Source organism: Macrobrachium rosenbergii, chromosome 24, assembly GCF_040412425.1.
Source record: "Macrobrachium rosenbergii isolate ZJJX-2024 chromosome 24, ASM4041242v1, whole genome shotgun sequence".
Taxonomy (NCBI): Eukaryota; Metazoa; Arthropoda; class Malacostraca; order Decapoda; family Palaemonidae; genus Macrobrachium; species Macrobrachium rosenbergii.
Genome location: NC_089764.1, coordinates 33271674 through 33297136, shown reverse-complemented (window position 1 = coordinate 33297136; position 25463 = coordinate 33271674). Strand labels below are relative to the sequence as shown.

Below are 25463 nucleotides of genomic sequence, written 5' to 3'. Positions count from 1 at the left end.
ATAATTTTCCTGTATCTGGTTTTGTACGTTTGTTGGTACATAATCTGAGAATAATCATGATGTTGAAATCGTGTTGTCATGATGGAGTCGCTATTGCAGAATTTCAGAAATTGTATGCAGTTCATGTTGAATATGGGTTACGAGTAGGTGACAATGGTAATCCTAGTATGATGCCAAAATCATGGTCTACCAGATGTGATGCGGTGTCAGTGTGGATTTTGCGAACGACTTTGTGGTTATAAGGAATTCTAGTTTCGGTCTAATGTTCATATGACGAAAACATAAGTTCACGTGTATTGTAACACGATCGAATTTAAAGTATGGTGTGGTGATCTTTGTTGGGGCACTCTTCTCTGTAAGATGCTGGTGGTTTTGCTTCTAAACTCTACTGCTTCTGAAGACAACAGAATTATTGTATGTAGGCCTACTGCTTGACATTAATTTTGACTGGCGTAGATTTGATGGATTTTAATTTCGAACTTACTGTAGAATGAGTTTTATTGTCTCAAGTTTCAACGTAGGTCATATTTTAAACTGAATTCATATATGGGTGTTTACGGAAAAAGAAGGCATTAGGTATTATTTAGCACCTTTATACATATACATGCACTATCGATATGCATATATATATATATACACATACACATACATACATATATATATATATATATATATATATATATATATATATATATATATATATATATATATATATATACACACATACGTTTGTGTTTGTGTTTGGGAAGGGAATTGCGGGCGTTGCTGTCTTATTGACGGATTGATTAATGAGATATATATATAAATATAATGAGAAGCCAACTGGCTCAACAAAAAGTGTAGACTAGCATTAATCACCAAGAATAGCTTCAGCTCACTTTTATCATCCCTTCCCCTACTCAGTTTGTGCTCATTGATTTTTGAGTCACAGTAGAGTTTATTTTACGGGAAAGGTAAGATTGGCCTTAGTTGCATAGATTATTTTAAAGGTCTCGGTTAATTCTTGCTTGAAATGCAAATGGTACTACATTCTCGTGGAAAGGGGACATAAACAAATAAACAATACAATGTAACAAGTTGGGCAGTTCTGCCTATGTTGCATGTGTTTTAGTTATTTTTTTTTTCCTCTTGAATGTGTTTTTATATTTTGAGGGAGAGTAGCGTTTTTCACCAAGCTATCTTTTTCTGTTGCGATGAAAGCCGCCTGGTGTTTTAATATAGCGCGTTGTCGCATAAATCAAAATGTTCATCTCTCTCTCTCTCTCTCTCTCTCTCTCTATGTATAATATGACACGTACGCATATGCATATAAGGTCAAAGAGGAGAGGTAGAGAGGTTATGTATACGCGCGCATATTTGCATATACTTGGTATTTGTCGTATTTTTTAAACATTTCTCACGCCTTATGGTTTTGTTGCTAGAACGATCCGTAAGACGGTTTTGATTACTAGTAGTTATCCGTAGGTTATAGAATAGCGCAGCCCCTGCTGTGTATTTTGATAATTCTGTGTTAATTGTACTGCATAGCAGTTGTATATAAATGTGAATGAGGACAAGACCGAGGTGAACTATAAAAAAAAAATACGAATATAAATGTAACTGAATTTTGCTTCCTTAGTTCTGGAAGAACTGACCCCTGTTTCAAAACGTACTCAACGTCTCTATAAGTTTATACGATATTTATATGCTGTTAGTAGCGCAATTGTTTTTTTTAATAAATTACCATTGCCAGTGATCTAGAGGTCAAACTTAGTCCACTGATGTAATTTAAACTTCATTTGTTTGGAAACTTTATACATGGAAGAGGTGTTTTGTAGACTTTCTGCTGTAAAGAGAAGAATGTGGCCTATCGGTTTTTGTAATAAATCCGAACAAGCCGCTTAGCAAGAACCTCCAGTGCGGTTTGCTGTACTGAGTGTTATCGCCAAGACCTTGATTGAGAGATTTAAAGTGTCTTCACCGTAATCTTCCAGGCTTGTCTTATAAAAAAAAAAATAAGAGAATTGTGTGCAGTCTCCGTCATCTGATTACAGCCAGAGCATGGGAATTACTTTTATTCATAATGTCATGCAGTTACACTGTTCTTAAAATGATCCTGTGAATGACGTTCCAGTTTATGCTTTCGAGTTTAAAGGAAAATTAATGTCATTAAAGCTTTGTTGAATTACTTTTGTCCGAATTAATGGTGGATTTTTTTTTTATTCTAGAGGAATAGGCTATACGTGGTGCGCTATGTTCTGTTCTCGTTTGTGTTTGAATAATATTTAAATTTACTGGGGTAAGTTGTTAAAAGTTAGGCTACATTTTACTGAAGTGGTAAGAGACAGTTAGCAAAGACGCCCTGTCATATCTTATGAATTAATAGACAGTAACCCCAATACTTGTACCTTTGCGTAGTCATTCCTGTAATAAATGCCTATGCAAGTTTCCAACTGCATCGTTGGTATAATTGTTTGTGATTTTTACCATATACAGCTTACATAATGATCTTCTTATCTTCTCTCTTTGAACTTATCCAACGTTACTCTATTACTAATGAACTCTTTAAGCAAAATTTATGTGAAGATGCTGTGCTGTGCACAGTAGGACGATTGCAGTTGTTATTTATCTGTTTAACAATGTTGTCTCTGCGGATAGGCGTGCGATGTTAGGCCCATTTTCAGTCCTGAAGCCATCGTCACTATTTTTCATGCCACGGGTGCGCCAAGCAAGTTCTTCTGAAGCACAACCACGAGCGCGTAACAAATTGTGCGCTGATTTGCACAATTAGTTTAAATGACATCCTGAGTTCCGATTCAAGGTCTTCCTTTCTTTCTCTTTCTCTCTCCCTCACTCGCTGGCTCTCTTTCGATCGAGAGAGCCCGGGGCAGGTTTTTTTGTTTGTCACCCAAGTCTGCCTGTCCGTCTATGTACGAGTATAGCCTAGGTCAGTGCGCTGTTAAAATGTCATTGATTTGATCTTTAATCAGAGGCTGTTTTTGAGATGATATTATGCCCATATTACGTCATGTACAGTAAGTTATGTTTTCTTTTTTTTTCCAGCTTATGATGAATATACGTAAACAATGCTTTTTATTTTTTGGGATGACTTGGTATGTGGGCATGTTTTCCCAGGGTTCAGCTGATATTTAAACGAGCCAATTAAGCATATTTAATTCTGTAACTTATATATGACATCATATATCGTATATCGTTGTATCCAAGGCGCAAATTTTAGTCCTGTTCTTAGTTCATTATTTATTTATTTTTTGCGCGCGCGCGTGTGTGTGTGTGTGTTTGTGTGTGCATACACATTTATAGAAGGAAACTTCTTGTGTATGTATCCGGATCACTTTTATTTAAGGAAAAGAAAGCAACTGAACACATTAGTGAATTGTAACAATTTCATAATATTTGGAAGGATGACATAGCAAGGGAAGCGAGAAATTAATAACAAGTATATTCTGCTGTGTGAGCACGTCAGCAACATTAAATATTAATCAACTGTTGGATGTATTTGCGCATTCGATTCATCAAAGCAATTCTTCGCGCCGGTAAGTGGGATTTCTCTCTCCCTCTCTCGACATTAATCAGGGTTGCAGTTTATCATTTCCATATTCACAAACTGCAGTGTTGCTAAGTTTATGAGTCAGCGGACATTTTAGGTCTTACGGTGTCACAGAACTCCACGACTGTTTTGGAAAGGTGCGTTCTCTTTTTTGAGTCTGGTGTCTGCTTAAACAAAATTTGTTGTCTGCTGAAATCAAGTGTTTGGAACTCCAATGTCTGTTGTTGTGTGCTGGAAGTCCAACGTTTGTTTTGTCTGCTGGAAGTTATATCTCGGAAAATTCGTTCTGGTAGTCCACTGAAGAGGGAGCATGACTCTCCGAAACTGTACAGTATACGGATTTTGAAAATATATTTGTGCTCTGATTTGTATGTGTGTATGTTTTTTTTTTTTTATTAAGTTCCAAAGTTCGATACTGATTTGTTATCGTCAGTCCGATGTCTGGTGAATTGAATTCCTTTGTCTGGGCGAAGTCCATCGGTCGCCTGCTAGGTCCAGGCGGCGGCTGTAATTGTTTTTAATCGTCTCCCCACATAACGGGGAGGTGATGGCTCCTGCAACGTGCGACTGTCATGAAGCGTCAAGTGTTTCGGCGTCTGAGGCCTTAATCGTTTGCCCCCTCCAACTTCCCCTACGCTTCCCTCCGGCGGTGTCGTCTTGATCCGACATACCTCCGTTCTCATTGCCGCACTTTTTACGAGACACGACAAAACAGGGCTCGCATCTGCGGTTTTGTAAGTTCCTCGGGAATTGTTTCGGAGATTTGTTCGAAGGATGGGTTGTGCCTGATTAACTGATTTGTTTATGTTTGGCGTTGGAAAAGATGATATACGTAGCCCTTTTTAATAAAGGAGCTAACTTTAATTGTATGCTGTAACGAATTTCGGAAGTAAACTTTGCAATATAAAACCTGCATTCGGTGTGGAAATATATTGTGTATTGCTATCAAGGTACCTTAGACATACCAAATGACGCATGTTTTACTATATGTGCACAGTATATAGAATGGAGGGTAATTTTTTTTCAATCCGGATTGCCATGACTTATCCCAGAGAGAGGAACGACTGCCATCCCAGCCAGAAGTATTGATTGTTGCAACCTTTTGTTGCATGCGATAAAGGGCACGTTCGAAGCTTAGGCGATAATGCAGCACTGAAGGGGGAGTCGAGTTCAGCTACCTTTCAGAGAAACATGCAGGTGTAAATTGCTGGCAAGCATGGCTCTCTTTGCGTGAATGGAGAGAGAGAGAGAGAGAGAGAGAGAGAGAGAGAGAGAGAGAGTGGGGTAATTATTTTCATTTTAAATTTGCGTCGCAACAGAAGAGGTCAACGACGCATCGTAAAAGATATTTTCAGTATTGTTATTGCATTAAACCGAGATTCCTTCGTTCGCGCATTTGACTGAGTATCAGAGAGAGAGAGAGAGAGAGAGAGAGAGAGAGAGAGAGAGAGAGAGAGAGAGAGAATGCGTGTCTCCTTGGCCGTATTTCTTCACTTAGCTCTAATTTATTGGTTGCCTGAAGACATAGACAGCCAGTGGACTGTGAATAGAATGTCATAAATTGTCTATCTCTGGGTGCCCTCAGCTTTTTGATTCATTTTTATTATTTTTTTTCTTCTATATACACCTTTTAGAAATGGATTTCATTATGTTTACTTTCCTACTTTAGAGATGCAGTCTCACTTATATAAATTAAATTCACAAGCTCATTACACGTATTCAGTATACATTACATGCTTCTCTCTCTCTCTCTCTCTCTCTCTCTCTCTCTCTCTCTCTCATATATATACATATATAGATTATATATATATATATATGCATACATACACACATACATATACAGATGCGCATGTATATATTCATACGGAAATACATATATATGCATTTATGGATATATTTGTTTATTTATTGAAAACCTGAAAAATCTACCCGAATTAAGTAGCTTCTCATGTTCTCGATTTTACTTGTGTGGAGTTAAGAACTAGAAACCTTGCTTATTGCTTTTTGATGATTTTATATATGCTTATTCGAATTGATTAGGGTTCTATTTTAGGGAACTATTGAATACTGACAGTTTGATTGAAGGACAATTTTGTCATTGGTGTATATTATCGAGTGACCGTCATGTCGTTTGAGCATTAGAGAAATTCTCTCTCTCTCTCTCTCTCTCTCTCTCTCTCTCTCTCTCTCTCTCTCTCTCTCTCTCTCTCTCTCTCATATGTTTGAATTTTTGTATGTATAGCTCAAGTTATTCATTATGATTGCTTGCGTTTTTGACATCTCTTTTTTAAATAATTTGGTTTTTAGAGAATTAGACGAGCGCAAGAAAAAAAAAGTAATATTTATGGTTTCTGCGACTAGCGACCGAATTCCGTAGAACGGGGTGAAGTATCAGGTGGCGTTACTGTTTAGATTTTCGTGTTTTTTTTTTTTTTTTCTTATAGCTCTTTTGACTGACGTAAAAGACACGCTAGCACTGACAAGCCGAGAGAAGTGGAGAAGTCTCAATACCGACTCTAATGAAGGTGTTGGGCCAACCGTCTCGTATTTGGAGGTCTGACGAAGAAGATTTCGTTGGTGAAATTGGTACGTAATTGTTCCGAGGTAGAAAAAATGAGACAGTTTCTGAGGTGGGAAAAAATAAGAGAATGTGAAATGCACCCCCCATCATCTTGCTGGCACTCACGACTGTGATTTGTGTGTGTGCGTGTGTTTTTACGTTTTTAGGTGTAGAATGTGTGTGGGATGGCTGCGTTTATGTTTTATTCACTTTGTTCAAGAAAATAACGAGAGGGAATCTATCTGATTCTCTCACCGTTGTCACGAAGTAAAGAAATCTGTTTAAGAGGTAACTTTGGTGTGGTGGTACCTCAAATGAGTCTCGTGAAACTTTTGACGACAATGAGATCGTAATATATTTGGCATCTGTCATTCGATTTTACGTTGACTGAAATCTCTCTCTCTCTCTCTCTCTCTCTCTCTCTCTCTCTCTCTCTCTCTCTCTGTCGTTCTTGTTGACTTTGTGAGTTTATACGTGCAGACAGGACCCACTAAAAGTAAGCGTGTCATGTTAAAGAGCAGGAACGGTTTTGTATCCTGCGGGAATTATAGTATATGATGGGTGTATCCTTATTTTGAAATGGTCGCTCTGTCCACGAGAGAGAGAGAGAGAGAGAGAGAGAGAGAGAGAGAGAGAGAGAGAGAGAGAGAGAGAGACTCTCATCATCGTTTACATACAATTTTATAGTACCATTAAACGTTAACAGTTATTTTCACTTTTGTAATCAGAGAGCGCAAACCATACATGTATTGTCTTCCATCGGCATAAAATTTAATATTCTTTGCCGTATGATGACCTGCCAATGCTTCATCTGTGTTTTGTCCTTCAGACACCGTTAAAGCACAAGCTAACTTCCATGCGTATCCAACACAGACAATGACATATTTGTCTTTCTTGCCCGAGAGCTTTGAATACTTCAGCTTGTATTGTTATGACCATTTTCTGACAGATAGTCACTGCCATTCGCATCGTATCTATCACTTGCAGTTTCTTTGTTCCCACATTTTTTAATACAACTTCTCCGTCGCGTGGGAATGCATCCCCGAGGGGAACGAGAGAGAGAGAGAGAGAGAGGAAAAAAAAGATGTAGATGAAGTCGGGTGTAATCGGAACTAGCACAACTGTTCGACTCTTGTTGTGTCCGAGGCGGGACACTCGCAGCTGTAAAAACTGGGTTGGCTGAGGGCTCTGCGCTGTCCTCGCTACTTCTGGCTTTGACGTCCTACATTGATGATGTGCCTAGGCACGGCTTGCTTTATCCTTTTCTATTTTTAAGGTCATCAACTTATTCTGCAGCTTCTTTGTCGCTTTTTTTTTTTATATTTCGACTATTCGGTGCATCGCCGATTTATTATTTACAATGTGCTGTGGGTCGGAACAGAACAAGAATAATGATCGCTGGTGGTAACTTACATACATACATACATATATAGAAACATATATATGTATATATATACACATATATACATGTATATATTGCGCTGCCAGTTTTCCAACCACGTATGTATAAGCTTCAGTCCAATAGCCTGTACCATTTTATATGTACATTTCTCTCTGCGTACAAACACAAATGCTTGTGCTTAATCCCTGTTCCTACCTGTCAGAGGTCAGAAGCTACTTTGCGGCTCGCACGAGCCCTTCTTGAATGTTTTGGAAGTAAATTAGTAAGCCATAGACTCCGAATCGTACTCGTGCCTCGCCTCACAACATTATATATTTGTGGCTGTACGTGCGGCTGATCGTCATTAAAACTTCCAACGCCGTGGCAGCAGAAGGGCCTTTGTGATTCAGCAGCTCATTTTCAGTGCGTTATCTTTTTCAAGTCTCCACACATCTCCAGCCTTTTTTCATCATTGTCATAGTGTGTATATATATATATATATGATGTAGGTCACAAAGACTGAGACAGTGGTGCTTTAAAGCACTACTACAACCTCTGAATCATAATAGAATGCAGTGTGGATGCGGATGCTGATGTTCTGTCAATTAAACCGAGCGCGCCGGGTTAGTCGTAGTTAACGCGATAGCTGAAGTGTTACTAGCTTATGGCGGATGAGCCTACTATCTGCCAGTGATGGGAGGATTGATAATTATTGTAGTTAATAATAGAAAAATACCAACACCTCCTTCAGTTCAGTGTAAAAGATAAAGGAGAGGCTGCTGACATCACAAATGTTTGAAGCGTGAGGAATTAAAACAGTATCTACAGTAAGTACTGTAGATAGGAAGCCAAACAAACAGTTCGAAGCTCCTGACCATTTAGTAGCTTGTGAAAGCAAGCTTGGAGTCGAAGGCTGCACCGGGTATATTTAGATATTACTATCAATTACAGTTAAAGTTAAGAATACCTTAGTTTAACCAGACCACTGAGCTGATTAACAGCTCTCCTAGAGAGGGCTGGCCCGAAGGATTTTAGATTTACGTGGCTAAGAACCATTTGGTTACCTAGTACCAGGACCTGCGGCTTATTGTGGATTCCGAACCACATTATAACGAGAAATGAATTTCTATCACCAGAAAGAAGTTTCTCTAATTCTTCATTGGCCGGTAGGAGATTCGAACGCTGGCCCAGCGGAGTGCTAGCAGAGAACGATACCAACCCGTCCAATGAGGAACTATCAAGTACAGTCTATTTTGTAGAGAGTGAATCACGGGGCAGGACCGTGGACTATATGAGTCAGTAAATAGTTCCAGTTTTGATGTAATGGTCAGTTCCATACCAGCCACTTCATTTTGCATTTGGAGACGGCAGTAACTTAGAGAGCTTTATCACCCGTGTGTTGTATCACCTTGTATCCGAGACCAGTCGTTACTTCACAAATAGACCGAAAACTATATAGGTCTATGAGCACTACCCTTGTGAAATAATAGACAGTAATTCGAGGCTTAATAAAAACGCCGTAAATAGCAACTAACATTTCGATCAGATCAAATACAGGTCATCCCAACTGAGACACAGTCGTAAAAGATAACTAAACCAAAGACAACAAAAATCAATTTTAACAAGTCTCGACCTAAATCCAGTTCCATGGTCGCCTAGTTTCAATATAAAAAGTGCATCGCAAGCACGTAATTTTCCTATAATAAAATGTTGATATTTGTTATGTTAAGTATTATTTTCTTTTATTTTCAATTATTTTCCCAAATCAAGAGTGGTTGTCTTAACTAGGCTGGAGAGGGTACAGTACTATTCGATATCCCTTCTCAAGTGACAAGCCTGTGTCGTACACAGAGTTTTGTTTTATACTAACCTACTTTTCCTTTTTTAATTAGTATTCCTTTCAAGTGTATGTTTTGTAGGGGTCAACTGAAAGAATTAATTTATTTATACGTTAGTTTATTTTGCTCGACAAGGAGACCACATTGTCGGTCTAATCTCCATATAGATGTTTCGCGTCATTTTAGCAGATTCTTTCCACCTTCATGTTTTTGCGGTTGCGTTGATTATTTTTCCATGATGATGGAAATAAAAAAAAAAAATTAAATGAATTCTCTACACGCCATTTGAATGTTCGAGACATACACTTGACAAGTGCTAGGTTTCACCTCTCAGTCCCTATCTAATTCTTTACACGCTCTTACTTATGTCTACCCTTCTCCGCGTTCACACTACTTTTATTAACGCTCTCTCTCTCTCTCTCTCTCTCTCTCTCTCTCTCTCTCTCTCTCTCTCTCTCTCTCTCTCTCTCATGCAGTGAGAATTTTTTTGACAATATGAAAGAAGAATATATGATAGTTCAGTTGTTACCCACGAATTTTAAATGGCATTTGATCATTTTAAACAATGAAAGTTCCCGGAATCTGAAAATGTGATTGTTAATCCCAGGAAATTTCTCGCCGTGTCACATTCCCATTGTTATTGTTATTGAGGAAGGAAAGTTTGGCGACTGAAAATGTTAGGAAAAACTGGGGCCTCTTTCGCTGATATTATTGCTCATATTAATTTCCTTTCATTTTTCACACAAACAGAACTTGTTCCACTTTTTTGCAAATGGTTTTCTGATATCAAATAGGGTAAGTGATCAAGTTTTTTATTGTTGCTTAGGCCATTGTTATTATCATTATTTTGTTATTATTTGCTTAGCTCTTGTTATGTTTGTAGAGGCAATAAAGAAAACCGCCTGTCCAAATGGCTTTGACCTAAAACCTTTATAATTAAACCTTTGCCTTATTTCCTTTGAAGAGGATTTGCTACGCCCCGCAACATTCACAATAAACGGCCATTAGGAATCTTTAGTTCGGAGCCTCGCTCTTTCCACTCGCGGTTGTGACCTGGCTTTGAAGTTAAGGGCGAGTGGATTTTAGGCGGCTCTTGGTTGAAGTTGCGCCCGTGAAGATGGCATGAATGAGGGAGGCGTCCTTACGGTGGGAGGTTAAGAACGTTTGTTCAAGGCATTGCGCGCCTGTTTACATGACGCCTTTGAGTACATTTGTCTGTTGTGAAATGGTTCAGACAGAGACGTGTTTATTTGTGGAGGCGCTTTTATATAGCCGCAGTTTGCTCACTGTGGAATGGTATCAAGATTCAGATACTGTTTTGATATTTAAGGAGCTCTGTTGCAGACGATTATGTTCTAGGGACAGCTATGTGAACAGATTAGTACTGCTTAATTAGCCTGTTTAAATTGGCTAGTCAAATTTTTGTAATTTTTTGTTTAAAAGGAATGATTTATGTAACCTTACCCGTCTCGAACCAATTGAAAATAAAAATGTTAAGACCGAAGCCATTCATCTAAACCGGTCGCTTATGACAACTTCGAGTTACGAACGCGAAGAAAAATTTCTGTCGGAGATGAAACGCAGCGATATGCAAAGTGGGCGGCAACACAAAACTAGTGGTTTCCAGTGGGCCTGGGACGTATGGAGGCGTGAAGGAGTGGTAGCCGGGCAGTGGGCGGGATGGAAGAAGGACGTGCGAGATAGGATAAGAGATAACAGCGAGAGGTAAATACAACGAGACTGGAATTTATAGTTGAACTGATAACCACTTTGGGTCGAATATATATTTTCAGGAAGGTGTACGTGAGGAGTTGTCTTTTTTTTTTTTTTTGTTGTATTAAAAGCAATTGTTTGGTTAAACATCATGAAATGACAGTGAGTCGTTTAAAGAAACACATTGTCATTGGCTGGATCATTTGTTGTGATCGATTTAATTCATACTAGTAGACATATCTCGCAAATTATTGTTTTGGTTTAAAGAAAAAACACCAAAGTAATGATTCCCAAACGCATGTATAAGCTACCCTTTTAGGCCTAAGAGATGAATGTGAAACACAAACACACGTAACCTTTTAAAGATATGCCGACCATCCCGTAGCTCGCCCTACTAAATTGCTTCAGGTCAAAGGTGACATGGAAGGTAGGGATTTTGCAAGGGGAGGAAGTTTCACGGAGCCTTAAAACTAATGGAATGGAGAGAGACGTAGGAGCTGGTAAAAGCGAAGACATTTTTGAATGTTTGAGACGAGCTCACACTAGAAAACGCACCCACACTCAACATTAATAATCGTTTGGAAATTTGTGAGTCTCGCATTGCAGAGCTGCCCCGATTTCAAATGGGATGTTTATCAGTTTCGTCGGTGGGGTCTTCACCCATTTACTTCAAGGTCCAATTTCTTTACAATTTAAAGATTTGACGTTTTGGAACTTTCAACTCATTTGATATTGGTCACAGTCTTGCTTTGAATCCGAACGGTTTACTCTTTCATGATAATTTTTTTTAGAAATATCTTTTTGTCGATTTCTCGAAAAGTTTCTTCACTGAAGAGATGGCCAGTAAAAGTGGTACTTTGTCAAGCGAGTGGCAGGACATTTGAGTACGCGTATTGGCACTTAAGTGATTCGGCGCCTGTTCGGGCCATCGGCAAGTGATCGATATAAAAAGGGATCGCTTCGTGTCGTATGATTGGTCTGAATGCAGTGTTCCTGAATCGAGTATATTGGAGAATGTGATAGCTTCTTCAAGTGCGTTGCATATGTACGTATTCAGGGCAGAAGAATTTAAATGTTGAGAGGTGAGACGGTTTTATCTATTTTTTCTGTTATTCCTTTTCTGAGACATGATGATAGCCCTTTGTTGGCCAAGTCGGTTGAGCTTCAGACTGTCATTCGATGGGCCGGAGTTCAATTCCCGCGGCCGGCTGATGAAGAGTTAGAGGAATTTATTTCTGGTGATAGAAAGTCATTTCTCGCTATAATGTGGTTCGGATTCCACAATAAGCTGTAGGTCCCGTTGCTAAGTAACCAATTGGTTCTTAGCCACGTAAAATAAGTCTGATCCTTAAGGCCAGCCCTAGGAGAGCTGTTAATCAGCTCAGTGGTCTGGTAAAACTAAGGTATACTTAAAGACATGATAAAAGATACGTCCAGCGTATTTAAAGTCAGTTACCAACTTTATCGAAATCTTTTGCGATGTCGAGGTAGTGTCGATTTCGCTGTCTGATTCTGGACTTCAGATTGTCGCTTCCAATTGACCGATCATCCGGGATAATCTTAGATCTTAATCAGATAAGATGTTAGTGATACAACCCGGTAGGATTTCGGAGATTACATGTCTTAAGACTTTTACAATGGCTTCTTTACTAATCATTCACGCTTTTAGAAATAGATGCTTTTTTTTTAATCCTTTGTTTTCATAACGCTCCGGGAAAGTGGCCACGTTCCGCGGCCAAATTAATTCATACAGTATTGATTTCCTTTTGTGATGTGAACTCGATATTCTGCAGGCTGTTGCCACGCAGATCAAATAATGCTGTTAGAGACACTGGTGAGTATCATGCCAGTTGACGTTCAGTACTTCGTCAGGGGTGTGATGCGTGATTCGTTTACTTTGCGGGTATCAGTACATATTTACGAGTGCATGAAACTAACTCTGTATGCCTTAACATTCTTGCTTGTGTGTTTTATGGTTTGCAGATGTAACATAATGGAAGAATTTTTTCGTATATTCTGAGTATTTTCAATGCTTTTTTTTTCTTTTCTTCAATCAAATATGCCTCTTAGACGTCTGTCATTCGTGGGATGGTATAATTAAAGCACTTATGAAATACGTCGTTATTACTTGGATTAGTTCTGCGTTATTGTTCTCTTGGGATGGTATAATTAAATCTTACGGGGTTGGAAGTTGATGGCGATAATAGTCTGACGTTTGAGGTCATTGTGGGGTTGAAGTGTAGTCGAACATTGTTTGCAGTGCCACAAGTAATTAGATAATGGTCGGATAGGGCTGAAGTACTCTGAGAAATGTTACATAATGCTCGTAAGTATTTGTGAAAAGTAGATCAAAGGATATTTTCTTCACTGGACGGTGTGGGTATTGCTACGAAGCTTTTTTGTAGAAGACTGTGTTGCAAGCAAGTTAAACTGTACAGCACTCTATTTCCTTGTGATTTATCTACAGAAAATACCGCTCTCTTCTCTCCACGTTGCCCTACAAATGTTAAAATCTCCCGACATTGTTATATCTGTAGTAGATGGGCTTACAGAATTAAGTATTGGTATTCATGATAGTTTAGCGAAGGACACTTTTCTATGGCGACTTCAATGAAAGTCGGTTTGGTTATACATGCCATGTGGCAAGGTGCCTTATGCTAGAGAGAGAGAGAGAGAGAGAGTTCTCAGATGCTAACAAAAGGATCTGCGTGAGAATGCGTTAAAGTGAACACTCATCAAAGAACCAGTCTTTTCTTTTTATCTCTGTGGAAGTAGGGTAAGTGGTACGGTGAGGGGTGGCGCTAGAGGTGGATGAGGCACGTGCACCGGTAATTGCTTCGTTTATGTGTGTAAGATATGGAAAGTACTTGATGAGAGCGAAGGAGAATGTGAGATATCTCTCTCATCATTTATTTAATATATAGCCTATAGTCTATATACATATATATCTATATATATACATATATTTACATAATATTATATATGTATATATATGGATGTGTATATATTGTTGATAAAAGGAAGAATAGTTGAGGTTTAGGATGCACGTTTCAAAAAGTTTGTGAAATGTTTGAAAATAGAAAGAAAAAGTTGCAAGTACCCTACACTGAAGTGGATAAAGCTCATGATAGAATTTACAAAGGCAATTTGGAGGGTGTTGAGGATGAGGGGCATTTGAGGAGGCAACGCCTCTGTTTGAGTTTGTCGAAAGGAGAGTGACTGGTTTGATGCGGAAATGGGGTTGAGACATGGCAGCTTAATATCTCTGTGGATCAAGTGATGCGATAGGCCTGAGAAAGGTGGTAGGTAAATAAGGAAATGGGTCATAAATTGATGATGTGTGCAGAAGATTTGGAGGAAAATTGAAGTGCCTATGGAAGCCAAGTTTGAAATGGATGCAGGGATTGCCTAGCCACCTCGTCCGAATGGGAGGAAAGTAATGGATGGTTATGTAGAGTCTTTCTACATTCCAGTGATTGAATTTTCGGCAGTGTTATTAGGATGCTCTGTTTACAGTTACCATTGTTAAGGAATTTGACATCTCTGAATAGTGTCAGTGGGACAGGCAACGAAATTCCCAGTTGTAGCGCAGGCTTGACCGCATGCTAAGGAGGGGAAGGAGAGAGGAGGGCCTGCAATGGTGAAAATTAGGACATCCAAGGAAGCCAGAACCCTGAAGAGGGTTCCAGTGCTTGGGAAAAGACAGAAAAAAAAAACGATTATTGAACCAGGCAGTCCAATAAGGTTACTAATTCCCACAGAGCAAATGTAGGAAGAAGATATCGGTAAAGGAGGAGCAACCTCTCACGAGCGCAGTGGCACAGTAACCGAAATAATACCTATACAAAAGGGACGGAAGAGCCGCCTAACAACAGAGAGAAAGTAGGTCAAGAAAAGAGATGCATAAGATAGCTGATCAAGCTAACTACTTTTGATTCCGTTCTGTCTGTATACGTCGTGGAATTTTGGAATTTTCACCCGTTGTAATGGATATATTTTTCTTAGCGAAATGTGTTGACGGTTTGCTGAGGAGGCTTGCCAAAAAAAAAAAAAAAAAAAAAAAAATTTTTTTTTTAATTTTTTCTTTCCTTGCCATGGCATTCTCTAAGATGATGTCCGTCTAACTCTACATGAATGTCATAAATGTCATTTTTCCTTACTATATAACTGGATTTTCCCCACTTTGTGCACGGCCACCAAGTCTCTAGAGGTTACGCTGACGCCAAGATTTTCCAAAAGGTTTTCTGTGGAGGCAGTTACGCAATTATTAGATGAATGGCTGTACTGCACGCTCGTGATGCTGCATGAGAGAGAGAGAGAGAGAGAGAGAGAGAGAGAGAGAGAGAGAGAGAGAGAGAGAGAGAGAGAGAGAGAGAGATTTTGAAAAAAGTTTCCATAGTTAACTAGAAGATCCCAGGTGAAAGATAGTTAGTTCTCCATCGGAAATTGACGTTCGCAGTGATGTTCTCAGGGTTCTAGAATGTGAATGTTCAGTCTCGACGTGAGAGAAATCAAAATGACCAAATGACGTAGCATTCACGCGAAGGGGAGTTGATCAAGAGAGAGAGAGACAGACACATAGAGAGGCCTGCGGGATCCGGAAGATCAGACACAGTTACGAAAGTGCATTAGATGTAAGAGCGGTCGCCGAACTATTCCACGCAATGATGCTCGTAACTATTCTCAGAATTACAAGATATATATATATATATATATATATATATATATATATATATATATATATATATATATATATATATATATATATATATATATATATATACGTTTCATTAGGAAATTGCTCATCGATTTCAAAGAAGATTGCAGGTTGAGAGAAGGATGCCGTTGCTAATGGCCAGTTTCCCCCGAGAATTAGAGTTACTAATGGAGAAGTGTTCAGGTTCCTTCGTCTAATTGCGTGTCGTAAATGAAATTATTATCCATTATTATTTTTCAGGTTTCAGTTTTATACCTTTTTCTATTCTATATCTCGTGACAAAATGAGAGAGGACGCGGTCTTTCTCTTTTGGTCATTATTTCGTGTCCACTTTAGCTCGCACTCATTGTGGTTCCCGAAAGGATGTCACTTTTTTCAAGGCTCAGAAACCTCCGGGAAGAAGTTAAAGTTTAGTATCTTTTCTACTATAGCATTTATTCGGAGCTTATTTTTTTTAAAACTTGGTTTCAAGGTTGGATGGTTTTTTAAACCTTGTATGTCGCCGAAGAGTTTTATATTTCTTTTTATGTACCTTTCTAATAAGTTCGGGGCATATTGGATGTAGTTCATCTTATTGTTTGCATGGTCGATAAATCCTTTGAAAGGAAATGAAGATTTCTTTACTTTTCCTTTAGATATATCATGGTATTGCTAACCTTAGTTCATGACGTAGTATGTGATACTTTTCAAGATGTTAGTCTTAATTTTTTTTTTTTTTTTTTTTTTTTTCAAATTTAGCAAAAGTTGTGCCTTTCCAACAGGAACTTGATGATGGTGTATTGGTTATGGATCAGATCACCTAATGGTTCCCACTGCGGTTAGCCATAGATACGAGACGACAGAAGGATCACTTTGAAGATATGGATGTTTACAAAACTATTAGTTTTTTAACATTGAGTGTGCTCTTCTGTAAACAATACAGTATGTCCGCACACACATATATGTATAATCTGCCCGTGTGTTTTTTTTTTTTTTTTTTTTCAGTGAATCTACCATTTGTGTGTGAGTGTGTGTGTGCGTTTGTTTTCTTTGCAAGTACTACGCAGGAAGAATCAGCCCAAATACGAGTCGGCTACAGTTAATTAGTAGACAATGTAACCACAGGAATAAAAACCAGTAATGATAATTTTGGTAGATTTTCCCTAGGGTGATGACCCTACCCCATGAACAGACGATTTGGGGAATCAAGTCATAGAGCAAAGCCAGAATGTCAACAAACAAGCCATAGGGGGAAAATGTGCCAGCGTTCCAAGAACTTGAGACCTTATGATGGATAAACCAGCGTCAGTGCGACGAGAAAGAAGGGGACAATGCAACGCAACCGCGTGAGTCACCGTCAGAAGTTTACTCTCTGAGCTTTGGACGGAGCTTACACTTGGATCATAGCTCACAAGCCATCTGCCCTTCTCTGGATCAAGTGTCGACTGGGGTATTAAACCTTCTGGTGCTTACAAGAAGCGGAGACAGGATATTTGTTATTTATACGGCGAGATTGCCTTTTCGCTGCTATGCAAAACCTTGTTCGAAAAGTGCTTTTTTTATGAAAGAGCAGCGTCAAAAAAAAGCGTCAGTTCTTTTACTTTTTTTCTGTTATTTTTTTATTTCTCTTTCCTTGCTTATTATAGTGATGCAGGGTTATTCAAAAATAAGGAGTTGATAACAGAAAGTTCACCTTAGAAAAAAAAAAATGTGATTTTGGGATCACTTTTTGTTGGTTGGTCAGTCAAGGGCGGAAATGTAAACTACGTGTGTTTATATCCGAAAAGAAAGGAAGTAGACTATTTAGTATTTTTATGTTTATATGTGAGACAGGTGGAAATATTGGCAAAATTAACTATTGTACCTTTTTGTAGATGTTGTCATGTGTGTCGATTAAATTTCTCATTTGAATACACAAAAAATGTTGGTATTTTTAGCTCTATCAGCAGAACTGTCTCCTTCAGTGTTCCGTTTTGTTGCTCTAAGTAATTTCTCCACAATCTTTTTTTAAAATGACTTTAGTTCCCTATTTTTTATTAATTCTTCTTTCAATCGTTTTCTTTTTTACAATGACCGTTATCATCCCTGCATCAAGCACGCTTTTGGTCGACACTATCATCAAAGACATTTGGCTGTTTCATGTTAGCCGTATAAGGAGAGCCTTTTCCAGCTCCCCCGATAGGACTGGCCTAAGTGGCAGTCGTAGGACAAAGTAGTGTTGTCCCCCGTTCCCGCCCGTGGCTGCCGGCATCTTCGACAACTTAAAAGCCGTTTACTGGAAGCCACAGTCAACTTATCAGGGGCTGTGTTTTACGATCGATAGATGAAGTGATCAAATGGTCTTGCGAACGCTATTCAGACCGGATAAAGTGTCTGCCAAATGGTCCGTGGTCCCAGTGAGGAAGCCTCTTATTAATTATATGACCGTGCGTAGGTCGTCTCCCCCGCCGGCCCCCATATGCCCCGGAGAGATGTGGCGTGGTCTGCTGAGACGACATTTTACTATCAGGACCAATCCAGTTCTTGTCTTGTTTCCCCTCTGAGATGAGAGCGCGTTGTGTCGGATGTTGTTGAATCGCCTCGCTTTCGTGTCTGCTTGTGTCGAAGGGATCCAGCTTTCATGGCTCGTGTCTGGGGTAAAAACACGTCTTGGAATTAAAAATGGTTTTCGTCATTGCTCGCTTTGTTCCTGTCATCGTTTTTATCGAGATTGGTCAGGCTAGAGGCTTAGTAGGTAACACATTTCGAGTGCCAGAAAAATCTATTTGAGTTCCCTTTTTTTATGTAGACGTAGAGTAACTAGCGGCTCTTAGGTTAATCCGTGAATGATGCCCGAGTGGTTTCATATAGTTACTCATGAGATTATTTCTAAATAATATGAGAAGTCTCATGTTGCCAGATAACTCATTTTCAGCATGTCTGAGCCGTATGCTTTGGAAGATTTATGATGACTGATGGCTGTGGTATTCGTAGAATGACCATGAGCGAATCATATTCATTCCATGATTGATAACTGAGTCCTGTATGATGACCAAGTAATGTGAATGTTGTACCGTAAGATTGAAATATGATTGGCAGTCGAAAAATATACGTACAGTAACTGGTAACCGAGTAGCATTCATTCACTTCTAGACGGCTAAGTAATATTCAGGTGATGCCGCATCAATAATATGCATGCAGTGCTTGATGTATGATAAAAATGGATGCAGTGGCGAAGGGCAGAGAAGTATTCATGCTGTGGTTGTTGACTGAATCACAGCCGCACGATGGCTCATGATTAATGTTCAACCAGTGGCTCCAGGCACTCTTGTGCGCGTGATGGCTCAACCAGTTAATACCCATACTATGAACAAAGACTAATATCTTACGCTGACTGATATGGTCGTGCCCACTTGTTAGTCTTCGGGTGACAAATATTCCACACAAATCATAAGATGGATGATGGCCGAGTAATACTCATTCAAAAACTGGTGCCCATACATTCATTTCTGTGAGGACATATTTCATTATTATTCGCACGAGAGTGGACAAGCAGTATTCATGCGATAAGAGATGGCTGGAGTAATGTCTGTAAAATAATTGGTGGTGGAGTGATTATGTGATAAAAAACGGAAGGTTCATGAACAATTATAGGTTAAATTGTATGCATGCATACATATACGTATACTTGTCTTTCAATTGGAAGACCTGGGTTCGATCCTAACGTGAGCCAGAAATTTATTTCTCTTCCACACGTGATTGTGTGTTGATTATTTCTAACGTACACACACACATATATATACTGTATGTGTGTGTGTACACACACACACGCCTTTATTGTAACCCCCTTGAGAAGTGGGTGGGTCAACTTAGTCTCAGTTTGTGAGAATCAGGAGGCGACTGTTGGCCGGCCTCCGTCGCTGTATAATGGTGAGAATTGAAATTTTGATTTGATATGGTTATTGGCGAAGTGGCTTTAAGCCTACCTTTTCCATTGTTTGAGTGCGTGTTCGTGTGTGTGTGTGTGTGTGAGAGAGAGAGAGAGAGAGAGAGAGAGAGAGAGAGAGACTTATGTTTGTTTGTTTTTATATCCCCTCTTGCTGCCTGCAGTCTTTACTACAAAGTCTGCTTTCATCTTCCTTGTTTGGTTTCGTGCCTTCTTGCCTATGCAGTGTCGGTCTTCATTTTTTAAGAAAATCCCTCATAAATTTCCTTGTCTAAATGTCCGAAGCAAAACTGGTCATTTTGAGAGGAAGAAGCTGCAGTTCATTTTCTCGTGCGCATGCTCGTATTTTTGTTCCTCCTAAGCATCTCTCGGCAGGCAGTCTCACCTCTTCGTCATCAGGTTATCCTGGTTCTTTCTCTTCTGTTCTGTCCAGTCCCTCAACCCACCACACCCCATCTTCTGCTCCCTCCCCCCCACCCACCCACCCACCCTAACCACCTGCATCCCTCGCGTGAACACCTGTTTGTGTGTCTGCTATTTTGTCGCTTTGTAATTGGGTGCATGTGTGTGCGTGACAGTCGACTGAGCCGAAGGCATCGAAGAACATTGAAAGTTGGATCATCCGTTTCTCGTAGGTCGACTTCTATGGCCAGAACCTGTGCTCGCAGGTAAAGCGCTCTGAAAGATTTGCCAACGCCCACTCGTTCCAAGGTCAGGAGGTCAAGCTTATGCCTGCGTGGTTTTCCCTCCACGGTAATTGTACATGCTTGCATTGCAAGGCGTTCGTGGTATAAGGCTGAAAGATTTTGAAGAGCTATTTTTCATGTATATGTCAATTTCTGTGATGAATCGTCCGTGGTTTGTGGCCTGCAATATTTTGCCGTTATTGTTTAATGATTTGCTTTTGCCGTGCGCCGTTTTGATCGTGAATGCATTATTGCTTATGACTCAACTGTTCACCCCTTTCAAGTGTTTTTTGAGTTATTGTTTTATCATTATTCTTTAGCTCTTATTTTATCAGTTTGCAAAGTCTTTAAAAGCTGAAATGTGACGAGACAGCATTATTATCATCAGGCGATGCCTCATGATTTTCTCTCGCGATTATTCGTACGGAGAGTCATTCCTTTATTCTCAAAGTTCGTGTGTACTTTTACGCCGGATTAATTGGTACTATTTGAGAATTTAACTGTCGTATTAACAGCTGAGATTTAGAGGTCCGAAACCCACTGAGAGAGGTTGAATGAAAATGGAAAACATTCAGTATAAATACACAGTCACCTTCTCCCTTCAGTTACTCTCTATTTTTATTCTTCTTTCGTAAGTAATTGTATTGTGTGCTACCATGACTCATCAAGTAGAAATGTAAAAGGGAAAAAAAAAATGTAATGGCTACTAACTACTCTCGTAATGCATGAATTGATATAAAGAGTAGATACAGTTAGGTGCACTTTGTTTTCGTTAGATATAACGTGAAACTGAATTTTAAAATATTCTTGGGATGCGAAGAACGGTGATCAGAAACAGTGTGATGTTAACAGAATAAATGGGAGTTGTTGCACCACTACCACGATCTCCACCACCTTTTACCTCTTCTGTTACTGTGACAGTAAACATTGTAACTAGAGTTACAATGATACATATACATAATCACTCTTCTTTTCACATTCTTCGTTCAGTCCCGTTCAGCCTCATTGTTCATATTTTTTCAGTACCAGCGTTAAAAATCTCTCTCTCTCTCTCTCTCTCTCTCTCTCTCTCTCTCTCTCTCTCTCTCTCTCTCTCTCTCTCTCTCTCAGTAGTAGGTTAGACGACGACCGTGTATCGGTGATGTGGCAATAACTCGCATCACTTCTTTGTATTGGTATGAATTCATTTCTGCTCGAATTGCATTGCAACTCCTTTTTAAAGTAACTTGGGACAGTCGGCTGTCATTAGGCAGGTCATCTGATACGTATGAACCGCCGGCGTAGGTCACACGATACGATATTTTGTAGCTTGTTCATGTAGCGACATATAATTTTAAGTGGTCGTAAACCGGTTACTTGACAATGTGGGTTAATGGAATTTTATTTTAGCTGACTTCTCGTCGCTGTCGGAGTTCTGATGTTTATTCTAGCGAGCTTTTTCTAGGTCTTCCGTGGATGGTTATTAAATGAATAAATACTATTGAAATTCTGCGAAGCTTAGCAAATTGTTATATTTTTTTTTAAGTAGATTATTTCTAAAGACGGTATTTTTTGCTCTCCCCATCCCGTCCCGTAACATTCCCCGTTATATATATATATATATATATATATATATATATATATATATATATATATATATATATATATATATATATATATATATATATAATACATACATACACACACAGTATATATGTGTGTATATATATATGTGTGTATATATATACATACATACAGTATATATATATATATATATATAATATATATATATATATATATATATATATATATATATATATATATATTATATATATATTACTGTATATGTTTATTGGTTGATTGCTGGCTAATGATTACTTCTTACAACTAATGAATATTGCTAGCCTTTTATTGATATCATAATTGGGATAGTAATTGAACTTTGTCATCTATGCTAATCGTGTCCTTCATCTATTATTATTATTATTATTATTATTATTATAATTATTATTATTATTATCATATTGCTGTTATTGTACTGCTGTAACTAAAAGTCCGAACTCCATTTAGTGCAGTAACTCTAGAAGCTTCTGTAGTCAAGAAATTCCAAATGTTTTGCTAGGAATCTTTGCAACACTAGTGTTCAGATGTTTGTGATTCTGGTTAAAATGTCACTGCCACCGTGAAGGGTGAAACTCTGGAGAGTGCACCAACTCTCTCTCTCTCTCTCTCTCTCTCTCTCTCTCTCTCTCTCTCTCTCTCATGAATCATGAATCTTGACTAAGGAAGTACTGTACTATGTGGTGCAAGTCCTCTCTGACAGTTCATAATGCACACGTTTCCTTGCTTGAGACGAGTCCCACCCAAGGTTGGGAACGTCAGGGGTGTATATGCAAAGATAATTTAATTTGGTTTCATTATGATTTTCATTTTCAGGAGTTGATGCTGTTGTTGTAGTATTTTTTCACATTTAATTTCACCATCTTTGCATTTTTTCGTGAATGGGTGGAAATACTCGCTCTCTTTCGTATACAAGGACAGGTGTTGTTCATTGTTTTTGCTGATTGCAGTGCGCAAGGTGTGACAGCGCCACGTCTTCGTCTGTTGCATTGAATATTAAAAGTAAATGGCCAAAGGGTTTTGCAGATGTTTCGTGAATGCAAATGTAGAGCGGAAGGAAATGAAAAGACTTGATAGAGAAACATAATGAATCCATGAAGATTTGATCAGTAGGTGTGAATGATAATGAGTGATGGCTAACTGTAGAAGAACAATGTCAGATCCTTGATATAAAACAAATACTAGAGAGAGAGAGAGAGAGAGAGAGAGAGAGAGAGAGAGAGAGAGAGAGAGAGAGAGAGAGGGAGGGAGGCTGCGTCATATAATTCGTTTTGTGAATATTCAATCACAGCAGGTAAAAGGTGTCGTCACACACCGCAGTTTATTCCGGAAAAAATCGCTACATTTCTGGCGTCATTAGAAATGTTTTATTTTTCCGTTTATGAACTCAGGGTGTGATTAAATACAGAATAGTTGCAGCGTTCTAATGCATTTATGCTGTGAGTTGTTATGCTGCAAAAGATTCACCGAAGGCTGTTATTATGTGATGTATTAGGTCAGGTTTTTGAAGTCGGGCAGCCCTCCAGTGTCATGCCACAGCTGTACAGGTTGGGGATCTTGTTAGCGAAGAAAGAAATCCTTCTCTTTTTTTTTTTAACTGAGGGCTGGTTTCATGGTAACGTAGCTGAAACATCTCAGATTGTTTTGGTATTTCATTTTGTAGTGTTATCAGTTTAGTGATCATTCTTCATTGCATTTTTATGTATTTGTGTACGTACTCATACATACATACTTTTTTTATATATATATATATATATATATATATATATATATATATATATATATATATATATATATATATATATATATATATTATTTATGTATCTCTCTCTCTCTCTCTCTCTCTCTCTCTCTCTCTCTCTCTGTCTCTCTCTCTCTCTCTCTCTCTCTCTCTCTCTCTCTCTCTCTCTCTCTCTCTCTCTGTAAATAAAATGTTTTCACCTTACTTGAATACGGAGGGATTGCTACAGTGGGTGTCAAACCTACGGTTCTTATCAAGTTACTGTGGTTGAAGTTCTTAGCATACTAATCACCGCATGCTAAATCGTTGCTTAGGTCAACAGAGCCACAATGGATTTATCAGGAGACTGATTACATTCCATCTCCTTCAAAAAGTTTACTGTGGAATTGGGAAGCATTCCATTTATAAGATTTTATTGCAAAGGATGAGATTGCAAGGCCACACCCCTTTTCCACGCCCCTTTTCCTTCATGTCACTGCGTAAGAAAAATAACTTCCTAAACCTGGAAGAATTTTTTTTTTTTTTTTTTTTTTTGTCCTGGGGATTACTCAGCCTTCTGTACAGATCCACGTGTAGTACCCTAAGGACGCTGCCACTGAATGTATGTATATTTCAGTATATGTATGTATGGACATTTAAATACACCTTGTCAGTTAAAATATCACTCTACAGTGCGTAGTTTATCAAGATTTCACAAGAACTCAGGTTACTCTTCAATGGAGTCCAGGCTTTGGGCTAATCCGTTGTGGAATCTTGATAAAACATGACACTGTATCGTGATCTGTTAACTAACAAAGGCATATTGAAATGTAATTCTCATGCTATAATCATACATTGGCCGCTGACACGATCCCATTAAATTCAGAGGAAGTCTTACAAGGACAGGAACGAGGCCTGTGCATTTGGTCATCTTAGGTCACACCCGTGTGCTTTGTCTCTGAGAATAAGCCCTTAGTGACTCCAGATGGTCCATCCAGTGCCCTGGAAGAAGGAATAGCAGCAGAAGAAGAAGAAGAAGAAGAAGAAAGTGGTTTTTTTTAATGTTTTTATGCCTGTCATAATCTGTTTCGTCGTATTATGTAAGACGAAGAGTCTTTTTCGTCAGGGCAAGGCTCCCGGGCATGTCCGAACTTGGAGTAACCAAGAATGTGTTACAGTGATGAGATTTTTTTATCCGAGGGGCGGCGATGCTTCTGATACGCGGCTTATTTTTATGAACATTCGTCGGAGCGGAGATCGCGGTGGGCTGCGTATCCGTCCTTTGAGACCGATTTTTTTTTTTATACCTAGATTGTCCATCGCTGCAGAATTTCCCCTTGACGTTTTTTTTTTTTCGATTCAGCCTTGGAGTAGCTTCTAATTTCATTCTTCTGTTGGTTTGTTTACCGAATCATTACTCTTCGCGAATTAAGATTTCGGTTTTGTTTTATATTTTTTACTATTTCATGACGTTTGTTTATTTTTCGTTCGAGTTCTCAAAGTGTTATGTTTTGTTATTTTCTTTTCCTTGGAATACTGGGCATAACGTCGACGTTGATTTTGGCTGTTGCTTTTCAACAGTTGATTTCTTTATTTATTCTGATAATTGCTTATCCTCTTTAAATTCAGCTTTCAATAATCAGGACTTGTGAGTTTTGTACTATATCCATCAGCTTTATAGAAGTCTCATATCTCTCCTCAGCATAGGAGTGGTCTTTTCTAGTTTGTATATTCTTCCTTTTTCTCTGTTTATGCAAAGCCTCAGAGGAACTGCTGTCGTTGACAGTTGGCACAGTTC

General features: G+C 38.8%; 1 protein-coding gene across 5 annotated transcripts in view; it reads left to right on the top strand.

Annotated features, from left to right (window-relative positions):
- The window catches only part of LOC136852003 (cytospin-A-like), a 639159-nt gene that overhangs the window by 328842 nt on the left and 284854 nt on the right, over positions 1-25463 (top strand). The gene's annotated exons all lie outside the window — the stretch shown is intronic.